Source organism: Bactrocera neohumeralis, unplaced genomic scaffold (genome assembly GCF_024586455.1).
Source record: "Bactrocera neohumeralis isolate Rockhampton unplaced genomic scaffold, APGP_CSIRO_Bneo_wtdbg2-racon-allhic-juicebox.fasta_v2 cluster11, whole genome shotgun sequence".
NCBI classification, from domain to species: Eukaryota; Metazoa; Arthropoda; class Insecta; order Diptera; family Tephritidae; genus Bactrocera; species Bactrocera neohumeralis.
Genome location: NW_026089624.1, coordinates 15,200,075 through 15,212,338, shown reverse-complemented (window position 1 = coordinate 15,212,338; position 12,264 = coordinate 15,200,075). Strand labels below are relative to the sequence as shown.

The following is a 12,264-nucleotide window of genomic DNA, read 5'->3' as shown; positions in this document are numbered from 1 at the left end:
AAAACATTTAACATGTGCCCCTCATAACTCGGCGATGGATCATTTGAAATGGAGAATCAAAATTATATCGGTAGATAATCATATATGAATACAACGAAATGCAATAGATCTCTTTGTTACGAGGCATCTCGACATACAAAAGTTTATGGTGTACTAACTGTATTGCTGTAGGTATTGCCTGTTGAGACTCTATATTGCTTATGGAAAGCAATATTTGGCATACAAATTTGAATGCTAACTACAGCATGTAATGAACTATCACTTTGCAGTGTGGCAGATCACTGTTTATTTCCCTGAAAATTTCGAAGAGACAACATAATTTATTTACATATATTTCGACGGCAGTTTCATTTCGGCTATTTTAAATTTAATAGCGCGAATTTAATAGCTGAACCCACCTTATATGTCTACATTAATATATGAATTTAAATAGTTTAGTTTCAAATAATAACGCAAATATAAATCACATATGTATATAATAATATACTTGTATTTCCTTTGCTATAACGTCATCAAATTGATCAATAGTCATTCTGGAAAATTTGTTAAATTCCTGCCCTTCCTCGCATAAAATACATTTTAGGAGATGTGTTTCCAAATCATGAAAACATCTAAATTCCATAAGTGCATTAACCCAGTATTCTGGTCTACTTTATGAATCTCATTAAGAGGGTATTCTACTCTAGAAGCATGAATTTCAGGTAATTTTTAAAGTGTCGTAAAAAAAAGGCAATTAATATTTTTATTATCCATTTTTTTATGGTGTTTTTATTGATATCTTAAGAATACAGAAAAAAAATTTTACAAAAAATATTAAAAACTAAAATAATTAGAGGGGGGGAGGCGACAGGTGTAAAAAAAATGGCGCATCTGGTGACATTGATCCTGACTCTCCTGGTGATCTGAAAAAAAAAATCAAAAGAAATTCTTAATCAGTAAGGATGCTGCAATAGTCCCTATTGCAGGGAACACGAAAAAATTTTTTTTTGAAAAATGGCGACTTTTTAAAATTCCTGATTTTTTTTTTAAATAATCAAAACAAAAATTTTGACACGATGCTAGAAGGAACGATAAAGTATTATATAAAGAAGGTTCACACAAAATTTCAAGTAAATCGGTTGTATAGAACTTGAGATAATGTGGATACCGTGTGGAAAAAAGTAGTTTCGAGAAAAACGCGTTTAAAAAATTCGATACGGCCGAACCGGGCTAGGTACTGCGTCACTAAAGTAACTGTAGCTCTTAAAATAATTTTAATTTTTAAAAATCCTTTGGAGGTTTGTGATGCAACCCAGCACTAACATGTCTTCTGACGAATAAGCGATAGTATTTTGATTTTTTCTTAGTAATTCTATGCAATAATTCTAATCGCTTGAATTTCATGTCCTAAGTAGCTTGTCTAGGTTTTACTACCTGTCTAATACACCATTTTCCCTTACTCCCAGCGCTTATTACCGCACGAATCACAATTATTTCATTCACGGCGCAATGAATGTTATCTTGGCGATGACACCGATTTTGAAGAAAACTAGACCTAAGATGGTTATTTTAATTATTTGATGTCATGAATAAAACTCTTTTTATTTTTGGGTATTAGTTATTAGATATTTATAGCTAGTTTCTAGAACCCATGATGGTTTTTGTTCTTAAAACTGGGATTTTAATCCAAAGACAAATTAAGTTTTTGTTGACAAATTAATGTCCTAAACAATTAATAATGTTCGTAGTTAGAAAATTAAAGATATGGGTTAATTGGTGTTTTATTTCTCTGATGTATCCAAAAGGGCAGTTACAAAGTGTTATGAAAAATTTAATTTAAACTTATTGTAAAATATGAGTCCAAATAAATATTGTTCACATTTTGGGCACATATGTATATTTTTGATACACTTTATAATAATTATATCACACTTATCTATAAAAATGTTGTATTATTTACAGGACCATATCACTTGTTCTTGGCACATTTTGATAACATCATTTTTTCCTAATAAACTGCTATATAATATGCTCCTTCACTAAGGACAATTAAGAATAAAGTTCCTATTTAATAAATACTAAACTTTAAGAAAATGAACAAATTTGTAAATAAAATAATTAAGTATAAGTAGGATGAAAAATATGGTCACAAAAAACAAAGAAATGTAAAATATAACAGTACAAAGCGCGTGAAATAATAAACAAAAACTTATCAACGAGTACAAAGCGAATGGATGCAGCAATAAGCTTTTTCAAGTCTTCTCATTGTTCTCTGACTGAATAGTAATGAGAGTTAAAAGATCGTTAGAGCAAAATTTCACAAATTCAATTTGATGAATAAACCTAACACAAGCAACGCAGTTGGTCAACGTGAACTGTACGCAATCACATTTTCCAGAAAATGTTCAAAGCTTCTACAAAACTGCATAAACGTGTTCAATCTCACTTCGAACACTTGTCACTAACTGGTAAGTTCAATTATGCATAGCTTACAAATAAAAATACTTTGCAATTATGGAAAATAATGCATTTGCAAAAATGCTACCTTTTTTTCTTTAAACGTTTATTTCTGCCGCATTTGATTACTGACTGAAATTATAGTCAAATATAACTTCATGAACCGACTTTAAAATTACTACTATCAAAACAAATAAATACTCTAAAATCAGGGTGATCTACAAGGTAAATATTTAGCACAATTTAGGTGGCCAAAGTCTGAAGTGTAAGGTATGCGTATACTTAAGGGGTCCCGGTGGTCTAGAATTTTCAAAAAATCGATTTTTTTTTGATAGTTCGAAAGTATAGTCCTTTAAGAATATGCTACGATACATTTCCCATGGAAATTACATGGGATTTTTCCACTTTTTACGAATATTTTTTTTTCTCTGGAACTTTCTCGTTTGTAGGAATAAAAAAGTCATATTCTTGTACAGAATTGAATGCTCTACAAAATACGTCTAGACAAGGTTGTTTGGGGCAAGGTTTATTATGAAAATTAAGGACTTTTTATGGTCTGAAATTTTTTTTAGATGGAAACCTAAAAGTTTAGGGGGCGTCTCGTCAAAAATAATCAATTTGGTAAATAACGGACACTATAATACATATAGACACTCTAAACTTTAAACTCATTTATCTCAAAACTATTTTTTTCGACGTGCCGTTGATGAAAAAAAACTATCCATCCGAATCACTTGAAATTTTAATATGGTGTTTATAAGATCAATATCAAATTTTAATTTTAAGAACTTCGATTTTTTTTCGATCTAAAACCGGTCCAAAAATAGCTGTTTTCAAAATCTGAACTTCGCGAATTTTTTTTTAATTTTCAATTTTTTTTGGTTGTAGTCCCAGCGATAGCTGCACTCCTACTGATTAATAATTTATTTGGTTTTTATGTTTCAGATGTTCAGAAGAGTCAAAATCAACAACGGCACTGGGAGTCATCTTTTAAGATAGCTTTTTGGACACCATTTTTAATATTGTTAAAAAATATTTTTATTTAACAAAAAAATATTTTTGTACTTTTCATAAGTATATAAATAAACTGTAAAAATTTTAAATTGGTTGCTCTTTTTTTAAACCTTAAAAACAAATCCAGAAAACACCCTTAATTTGAGGGTTCTAGACCAACGGGACCCCTTAAGATATTTTCCTTATGAGCTTTGCAAATACATTTTTAAGTGCAGTAAATATGTATATTTATACCCAGGAGCAACTGATTAGAAATGTATTATTTATGAAAGTGATTTTAGTTTCTTGAACGTTTACACTTCTTTTTTTCGGTTAATTTCCTTATATACTTGTTTGTCATATTTTAAGGAGTTAGGTTAGGTTGTAAAAGTTATATAGAGCAGTCTTAACAAATTTGTATAGGTTCAAAGCCCTTCATCTGTGAAGACCTTATGATAAATTATATAGGATTTTTAGGAACCACAACAGACCGGCTTTCTAAGCTCTCCAAGTGAAATCACTTTTAGAATAGGGTCGATTCTATACAAATTTGTTGAGACTGCTCTATATAACTTCGACAACTGCATCCGTTAAGATTTTTAGCCTTGCCGCATGAATGAGTTCTAAGATTCTAGTTATTGCCTGCTTGGATAACCTACCGCAAAGAAACTTCGTATTGGGGCTATGAAAAACCTTAATTGGCGCTTGGGTGTCCACAAGAAGGTTTGTGGACTTGCTGGTTAGAGTAGAAGCCCCCTTGGCGCCTTCTTTTATGCCAACAATTCCAAACCACCAAAATACCTATCACAAATTTACACTTTTAAGATACCTTATGCCGTTATCACTTATTGAGCGTTTGATCTCGGTGTTAAAGAAAAATATTTCAGGAAAATTGGGAAAATAACTTCTTCTTCTTAATTGGCGTAGACACCGCTTACGCGATTATAGCCGAGTTAACAACAGCGCGCCAGTCGTTTCTTCTTTTCGCTACGTGGCGCCAATTGGATATTCCAAGCGAAGCCAGGTCCTTCTCTACTTGGTCCTTCCAAAGGAGTGGAGGAGGTCTTCTTCTTCCTTTGCTTCCCCAGGCGGGTACTGCGTCGAATACTTTCAGAACTGGAGTGTTTTCGTCCATCCGGACAACATGACCTAGCCAGCGTAGCCGCTGTCTTTTAATTCGCTGAACTATGTCGATGTCGTCGTATATCTCGTACAGCTCATCGTTCCATCGAATGCGATATTCGCCGTGGCCAACGCGCAAAGGACCATAAATCTTTCGCAGAACTTTTCTCTCGAAAACTCGCAACGTCGACTCATCCGTTGTTGACATCGTCCAAGCCTCTGCAGCATATAGCAGGACGGGAATTATGAGTGACTTATAGAGTTTGGTTTTTGTCAGTCCGAAGTAGCACCTGTTGGCAATAGTTATTCTTCCTTGGATTTCTAGGCTGACATTGTTGGTGGTGTTTACGCTGGTTTCAAGATAGACGAAATTATCAACAACTTCAAAGTTATGACTGTCAACAGTGACGTGAGTGCCAAGTCGCGAGTGCGACGACTGTTTGTTTGATGACAGGAGATATTTCGTCTTGCCCTCGTTCACTGCCAGACCCATTTCTTTTGCTTCCTTGTCCAGCCTGGAGAAAGCAGAACTAACGGCGCGGGTCTTGAGGCCGATGATATCAGTATCATCGGCATACGCCAGGAGTTGTACACTTTTATAGAAGATAGTGCCTTCTCTATTTAGTTCTGCAGCTCGAACTGTTTTCTCCAGAAGCACGTTGAAAAAGTCGCCAATAGGGAATCGCCTTGTCTGAAACCTCGTTTGGTATCCAACGGCTCGGAGAAGTCCTTCCCGTTTCTGACGGAGCTTTTGGTGTTGCTCAACGTCAGCTTACACAGCCTTATTAGTTTTGCGGGGATACCAAATTCAGACATCGCGGTATAAAGGCAGATCATTTTCGTGCTGTCGAAAGCAGCTTTGAAATCGACGATGAGGTGGTGTGTGTCGATTCTCCTTTCACGGGTCTTTTCCAAGATTTGGCGCACGGTGAATATCTGGTCGGTTGTTTATTAGCCAGGTCTAAAGCCACACTGATAAGGTCCAATCAGTTTGTTGACTATGGGCTTTCATCTTTCACACAATACACTCGAGAGAACCTTATATGCGATGTTGAGGAGGCTAATCCCACGGTAGTTGGCGCAAATTGTGAGGGCTTCTTTTTTATGGATTGTGCATAGCACACTTAAATTCCAAACGCTGGGCATGCTTTCGCCCGACCATATTTTACAAAGAAGCTGGTGCATGCCCTTATCAGTTCTTCGCCAGCGTATCAAGCTTTTCGTACTCACGCATTTCGGCCTCTTTCTTTTTCTGTCCGCAATTGCGTTTCGCTTCCCTCTTCAACTCTCAGTATCTATCCCATCCCGCACGTGTTGTGCTCGATCGTAACGATCCGAGGTAGACAGTCTGTTTTCTCTCCGCTGCGACACGGCACTCCTCGTCGTACCAGCTGTTCTTTTGCACTTTCCGAAAACCAATGGTTTCGATTGCTACGTAGTTTGAAATGCCGTCACAGTTCCCTTATACCGAGTTGTTGACGAGTGCTCTCAGAGAGCACGAGCACAAGCCGAGTAGAAAATCTTTCTGCTGTCTGTGGTGATTGCAGCTTCCCGACGTCGAACCTTCCTTGTGTTTGTTGGTGTGCGTTTTTTGCTGCACAGAGGCGGGTGCGAATCTTAGCTGCAACAAGATAGTGGTTCGAGTCGATGTTAGGACCTCGGAGCGCACGCACATCTAAAACACTGGAGACGTGTCTTCCATCTATCACAACATGACCGATCTGGTTGGTAGTTTTTCGATCCGGAGACAGCTAGGTAGCTTAATGAACGATTTTGACATCGTGGCGGGGGCAGCCCTCATAAGTGCGCTCCAAGCACTCATAAAAGGAATCTTTGGTCACGTCGTCCTTCTCTTCCGTCGGGGCGTGGGCGCAAATCAGCGATATGTTGAAGAACCTAGATTTGATGTGGATTGTGGCTAGACGTTCATTCACTGGAGTGAATGATAGTACTCGGCTACGGAGTCTCTCTCCCACCACGAATCCCACATCATACTTGCGCTCCTTTATATGACTACTGTAGTAAATGCCACAAGGACCTACTCGTCTCTGTCCTTGCCCCGTCCATCGCATTTCTTGGACGGCGGTGATGTCAGCCTTTATTTTTACGAGGACATCAACCAGCTGGGCAGCGGCACCTTCCCAATTAAGGGACCGGACATTCCAGTCGCTTGCCTTCAATTCGTAGTACTTATTTCGTTTGCCATGCTCCTCATCAAAAGGGGGGGCGCGTTCCAAACCAGGGCACAACCCTATGCGGGGGATGTTTCACCTTCTCACTTTAGCTCGCCTTCAAACGGATGTTCTTAGGCTACCCAAAGGATACTTGGTCGAAGACCGGAAGTCGTGAGCTGCTTGAGTCATATGTAAAAGAATCGTTTCTGGCCACTCCCAAGTGAATGGCGATCAGAGAACTTTCCTCACTTTCGTGAACTTCTACACAAGACTTCCTCGTATATATGTATGTACATATAGTTAGTAATTTATGTTGTGTTAGTTACTGCTAACTATCCTAAGCATTTTTCATTCGAATCTCTGGGTGAGGCTTAGTTAGCCTTTATTAAGTATCTGACTTTAACAATTATTCAACTCATATTTCCGATTCTTTACATTGAAGGGAAATCTTTAAATATATTTCAAATTAATAGAATTCGTTAATTTTGGTTTTTAAAGCAACTTATTCACAAATATTAAAGATAAAGATTATTTCTGATTTCAACTGTAGCTCTCATCAAAACAATATTCAGGTTTTCTATTAAATTTTAACCATAGATAATTCAAATTGCGATGTATATGATGGAAATAGCAGCGCTAGGGTGTTGAAAAAACGGAATAGGCCACGGGAAGAGAGTGTTATAACACCCTCACAGCCAATAATATTAATCTATACAGCGATAATTCTGAATCGATAACCTCGTAACTAGCGTTTTTGAAACTCGTTAAATCAATTTTGGGTGGTCGACGTCGACGGCTAAGAGTTCCTGTATACAGCAGCCAGCACTCTTTGATTTCCTCCGTGTTTTCCAAAAAATCATGGAATCACCGTTTAATATATGTATGTTTTTGCGGTTTTTCTAAAATCAGCTTCAATACGAGCTCAGAAGGACTCGGTAGAGAATTTATCTAACAAATTAAAACTTCTGTATTCAGATAAAAATTAATAAAAAACAAGTAAGGAAGGGCTAAGTTCGGGTGCAACCGAACATTTTATACTCTTACTACTTACAATAATCAAAGCCAGGGAAATACTTTATGGTGTAAAAAGTTAACTTGAGAATCGAAATCCCAGAAATTTTATATACATTACATATAATATATATAACTCCTATAATGACAAACACATAAGGTTTGTTATAAAAACGAAACCGATTATATGTAGTATATGGAAGTTGAGGTAGTATCGACCAGATTTTATCTATTTTTCCCAATACCACATACTATTAGCATGTCACTTACTAAAAAACTAATCATACAAAGTAAAGTCAGCCGGATGTTCGAAAATTCCGATATTGGGTATATAGGTGATAAGCCAAGTTTTCGCTTAAATATATCTATTTTAGGCACAAATATACATTGTTATGTGTAAAACACTTCTTCTTATTTTCATTGGGATAACTAATATGTGAGTACAAAGTCACCCGGAAGTTCGATTATCTTTATATTAAATATATGGGGGCTAAGGAAAGTATTGACATACATGACAGAGAAGTACTATCCCTAAATTTCAATTATATATCTCAGACATTGACCAATATATTCGAATTATAGGTACTGTGGTCAATATTTGGTACCTAGGGCCTGAACTGTTTTTGCTGCATTTGAACAAATTTTGGTCATAAGGTGGCATATACTAAAGCAAAGTTTATTCCCGTTATGTTAATTTCTTCTTGATTTGTGTACTGGTAAGTAGAAAAATCAAGTGGAATTTAAAACTGTCCTGGATGTGAAGTAGGCGTGGTTGATTTCCGATTTCGTCCATTTTCATAATGTGACATAAGACTGTAAGGAGAATGCCACGTACTAAATTTTGTCGAAATCGGTTTCACACGGGCTCCCATAAAGCTCTCTCCTACCATCTCGGTGGTAAAATTTAATGTCTTTGGCGTATTTATTTGTTAATTTATCGCGCTTTTAGTAGTTTTGAACAGTACCGTTATATGGGGAGTGAGCGGGGTTTTCATCCGATTTCAGACTATCGGTAGAAGTTCTTGTAACATTCGCGAGGGGCGAATTTGGTTGTTGTAGCTTTGGTTTAGAAGATTTACACATTAAACGGGGCCACGCCAAATGGTCCGATTACGCCCCTCTACGAACTTGTATTTTTTGTACTAAGGAACCCACATACCAAGTTTCACTGAGATATCTCAATTTTTACTCAAGTTGCAGCTTGCACGGACGGACGGACAGACAGACAGTCAACTGAATTTCAGCTTTACTCGTCACCCCGATCAATTTTATATGTATATAACTCCATATATATAAGCGGGTAATTTTTGGGTGATACGTCCAACCATTAGGTGAACAAAACTATAATACTCTGTAGCAACTGGTTACAAGAGTATAAAAAACAATATTAACAACTAAATCAAAGATAATTAATTAGACGTTATTGCTTATATGTAAGCGTTGTACTTGAATTTTTGCAATATGTAAATAAACATATGTATTTTTTTATTATATTATTAATATGCGAAACATCGTATATCGTATATTTATAAACAAAAAACGATGTTGATAGTTTTAAACTTATATAAAGTATAGATAATGGTGAGCTCGATTAATGGTCACATCTATAAGCAGTGGTGAACAGAACTATTGGCACAGCAAGATTCTTTAAATTTAGCACTGTTTTTTACCACTTGTAAAATAAATTTTAAACAACAAAAAAGCCTACAGTTAGGACGAGCATACTGCTTATGATGCACGTATGTGGTTGGCATACCACATTGAACATACAAGGTCTGTCGCAAAAGAAACAGAACTTTTTAAATATATGTAACTGTTTCTGGTGGCACCACCTATTGGTGGGTATATGAAATAAAAAGTTTGATCTCTTGTTGACATTTTGTAAAAATTTTAAGACAATTGGATAACTACAATCGATGTTGTCGATCAAAAAGTGACAGCAGCTTTTGGGCATCGGTCGTAAAATGCAAAGAGCAAATATTAAATTTTGTTTTAAACTTGGGAAAACGTTTACTGAAACATTTCAAATGATGAAAAAAGTTTATGGTGATCAGTGCCTATCCCGTAGTAATGTGCATGAGAGGTTTAAGCGATTCCAAGAAGGCCGTGAGGACCTCTGTGGCGATCAGAAGTCGGGCCGGCCAAAATCAAAAAAGAAGTCAAAAATAAAGACAAGGCTGATTTGTTTTTACGATTCCGGGGGTATGGTACCCCGAGAGTTCGTCCCATCTGGCCAAACGATTAATGCTGTGTTTTACCTTGGTGTTATGAAGCGTCTTTTTTCACGCATTCGTCGTGCTCGACCACAATACCGTGAGGCAGGGTTGCACGATGATGCGCCGTGTCATCGGTCGACGCTTGTCACTGATGTTTTGACAAAAAACATATTAACCATTAATCACTCACCCTACCCACCTGATCTGGCACCCTGTGATTTTTGCCTATTTGGAAAACTTCATTTGCCCATGGAAAGACACTGGTTTCAGGACATTTCAGCTATCCAAAAGGCGACGACCGATATTCTCAAGAGTATTCCGAAAAATGACCTTAAACACTCATTTAAAATGCTAATTGACCGGGCTAAACGCTGTATCGAAGCACAAGGAAACTACTTTGAATAAAAAAATACAACTTTTGAAAAATATTAATTTTTTGTTGTTTTTTAACAGTCCTGTTTCTTTTGCGACAGAACTTGTCCATTACCACATCCGCCTCAATCGCCCGATCTAAATTTGTACATGACTTGGTCCAGTTCTTTTGTTTAGGGTATTTCCAGGGAAGTTTTGTGACGGGATTGAAAAAGATGAATAGTTAAAAAAAAACACCCTAATATACATACATAATAAGGGTTTTCACAAGTCTCATAAAGTTATAAGTTATAACGATTCGAAAACATAGCATTGAGAATTGTAAATGTGTAAACTCATTTTTGTATGAAATACAACAGGACACGAACTAAAATCGCCGATTTTGGGTGGGCGGGGATTTTCACCCCCAAATGCAAATAGATTTTGAATCCAACACTGGTCTACACTATTTTAATTCGAAATTATGTACATATGCAAATAAATTTGTGATGTTTTTCCAAACATTAATGCATTTTTAAATTTAAATATATAACGATAAAAAAATAAAATCCATTTTTGCATTTATTAGAATCAAAATTGTTTAATCCTGTAATAAAGATTTTTATAAGTCATCAACATTACTAACATAACATTTAAACTATTATGTTTAAAAATAATAATTAATTGCAATCAAGGTAATAAAAAGTTTTGACTCTTTATTCTATGACTACTTATCGCATTTAAACAAATTTCATATAGTTAAGATTGATTTAAAATGTTTAAATTAATTTATTTGTTTTAACATTAACTTAATAATTTAATATTAATCTAAAAGCGCAATTCAGTAACCAGTCTCTAGTCACTATTTAAGACATTTTGAAGTAAAGTCTGAATTTGTGAACAGTTGCTATTCACCACACAGGGTTTGTCCGGAAAATAATAGGACAGAGTCGATTTAAAAAATTTTTTGAACTAATCGTTACAATTCCTTAAGAACTTTCAAAATAGGCTCCTTCTGCTATGATGCAGCGCCACCAGCGCGATTTCCAAGTTTTGAAGGCGTCACGGAAGGCATTCTACGGAATAGCCTTGAAACCCGAGGTGCATGCTGCTTGGATCCCCTCTATCGCCTCACAATGCTTGCCTTTCAGCGGCCTTTTCAGGCAAGGAATAAAAAAAAAGCAGTCCGGCTGCTCCATTTGGGCGACCTCTTCGGGGTCCTCCAAAAAGACCTGGTGACACCGAAACACATCACTTCTTGTTAAAGCAACATATGGGTAAGCCTGCCTGATCATGTCAAACGTCTCTGTCGCAGATTTACTGTGTTTAACACAGAATTTAATCGCTTACCTCTGCTCATTTTCAGCTTGCACCACTCACAGAAACACGTCGCGCAAAAGTGTTTGTTTTGACTGTCCAGGTGCTCGGAGACAACTGACCAGCCCCTCGTTCGTTCGCTAGAAACGCCCTCTACCGAATCCAGTCGGTACGCTTCGGATCCGAAGTACAGTCGCGGCGGAAAAAAATCAGTCTTATTACTTTCCAGACAAACCCTGTACAGTCTTTAGTTTTTAATCACAAAATATTGTCACAAATTTCTATCCTGTTAGAAAGCACAAAACACAAAAAGGATTTATTTTCCATTTTGAATACTCTGACAGTTCACTTACTATGAGTCATCATAATTAATCGGTTGTCGGGTTTTATATTTTGTAAGAAACTCAAACACATAAAAGTGAAAAAAGGAACAATATCAAATAAAAATCAAAGTTATAGAAAATTTAATATTTTTATGTACATCTTTAAACAACGAAATGTAACAGCTGATTATATCTGTTCGTTTTCAGTTGACTGCCACCTACTGAATTGCAAAATCGTTTCAATTCACAAAAATTGCTTCTAATTTAAAAGCTCACATTTAGAGACTGTATCAAAGTACTGAATTGCTCTATGATATTTTG

At 36.2% G+C, this 12,264-nt stretch overlaps 1 protein-coding gene across 14 annotated transcripts in view; it reads left to right on the top strand.

Annotated features, from left to right (window-relative positions):
- Nucleotides 1–12,264, top strand: part of LOC126766083 (zinc finger protein 2) — a 366,591-nt gene that overhangs the window by 21,094 nt on the left and 333,233 nt on the right. For all 14 annotated transcript variants that reach the window (XR_007668700.1, XR_007668702.1, XR_007668701.1 and 11 more), the window contains exon 2: nt 1,942–2,447. The gene's annotated coding sequence lies outside the window, so the exon portion shown is untranslated. The remainder of the gene's footprint in view (nt 1–1,941; nt 2,448–12,264) is intronic.